At 32.9% G+C, this 1765-nt stretch overlaps 1 non-coding gene across 1 annotated transcript; it reads left to right on the plus strand.

Annotated features, from left to right (window-relative positions):
- Positions 1 to 252: 252 nt before the first annotated feature.
- Positions 253 to 325, plus strand: TRNAA-UGC. The gene has a single exon. It is a non-coding gene; the product is annotated as a tRNA-Ala (tRNA).
- The last annotated feature ends 1440 nt before the right edge of the window (positions 326 to 1765 follow it).

The raw sequence follows: 1765 nt of genomic DNA on the forward strand, positions 1-1765 counted from the left end.
GGTTTCGTGACGTAAAAATTGTAGAGATATAGCTTAGATGGTAGAGCGCTCGCTTTGCATGCGAGTTGTACGGGGATTGATAACCCGCCTCTCCAAAATAAAGTATTTAATTTGTTATTATATTTTTCATTTTCACAATTATCGATACCCCGCATCACCAAACCAAACTATTTGTTATTAATATTTTGATATTTTTTTATTTTCACTATTATTGATGATGGGACATTTAGGGTTTTATAATGTAAATATTATGGGGATGTAGCTTAGATGGTAGAGCGCTCGCTTTGCATGCGAGAGGTATGGGGATCGATACCCTGCATCTCCAAAAATAAAACTATTTATTATTAAATATATTATTTCTTTTCAATTTTTCCCTATTCATGACATGTTGGGTAGCAATATTTCTTCATTTTCACTATTAAAGATGACGGGAAATTTAGGGTTTTGTGATGCAAAAATTGAGGGGATGTAGCTCAGATGGTAGAGCGCTCGCTTAGCATGCGAAGAGGTACGGGGATCAAATACTAGTAGTTATACTGCTACAATCTAACAAGCACATAGAGAGGTAGGATGGCGGTAGCGTCCCATGCATATGACGTAACTTCTTCACAATTACAATATCTGACCAATAGCTTCTAATCAAACAATGGTTGCATTGTTTTAGTCAAACAACCAAGACTAGTGTACTACCAATAGTATAAACATTTTGTACGTGTATTTTCTTACATATTAACAATTGTATACAAATAATAATTAAATTTATGAGTAGAAGTTTGGATGGAGTTTTATTAAATAAGTAATCTTAAATTATATCTAAAAATATATAAGATTTTTTTTATATACATTTAGGAGAACAAATCAAAGATTCAAGAAGATGTCATTCATGCCATGTTTTAATTTTTATTCTTTCTTGTTTCCCAAAGATTAAAAAAAAAAAAAAAAAACTATCCTCTCTCAAATATGGTTCGTTATTTGATTATTTTCTCTTGAGTGAATTTTAAGTGAAACACATTCTTTACCCAAGTAATTGCAAGATGGAAGCTTCACACTAAGAGGAATCAAAGTCCCAAGTATCAACGTCCTTTAAGTGTAAATTTTTATTCTCCATCTCAACATAAATTAAACTTATTTTCGTGAAGATATCTATTTATAAAAGCAAAATATCTCAGAGTCACAAAAAAAAAAATGAGATATAAATACGAGACATAAATATGATACCAAATAGATATGGTAACTGTTAGGATTAGATTTGATTGAGTTATTTGGATTAGATTTGATCTAGTTATTTGAATTAGATTTGATTTAGTCATTCTTCAATTGGATGAGAGATTTCTCCCAATTCTTCTCATCTTTCCAATTTTCTTTTTCTGTTCCTAACAATTTGGTATCAGAGCCATGCCCTAAACTAGTTAAAACTAGAAGCAACAATCTTCTAAGTGTGTCATAATAAAAGTATGTCGATAGAGAGTCCACTTGTGCAGTCTGCTGGAGGAAGGAGTCAAGGTCGTGGAAGCTTTAGAGGCAGAGGAAGGGGACGAGGCAGACAAACCTTCAACAAGGCCATAGTGGAGTGCTATAACTGTCACAAGCTAGGACATTTTCATTGGGAATTTCAAGCATGGTTGTAACCGGAAAGGGTAATTTACAGCTAGAAGTGAATGGAATCATAATGATAATAACAGGAGTGTTCTATGTGCCAGACCTGAGGAACAATTTGTTGAGTAGTGGTAAATTACAAGCAAAGAGGTTACCTTTTTGTTTCAAA

Source organism: Cucurbita moschata, unplaced genomic scaffold, assembly GCF_002738365.1.
Source record: "Cucurbita moschata cultivar Rifu unplaced genomic scaffold, Cmos_1.0 Cmo_Scf01061, whole genome shotgun sequence".
Taxonomy (NCBI): domain Eukaryota; kingdom Viridiplantae; phylum Streptophyta; class Magnoliopsida; order Cucurbitales; family Cucurbitaceae; genus Cucurbita; species Cucurbita moschata.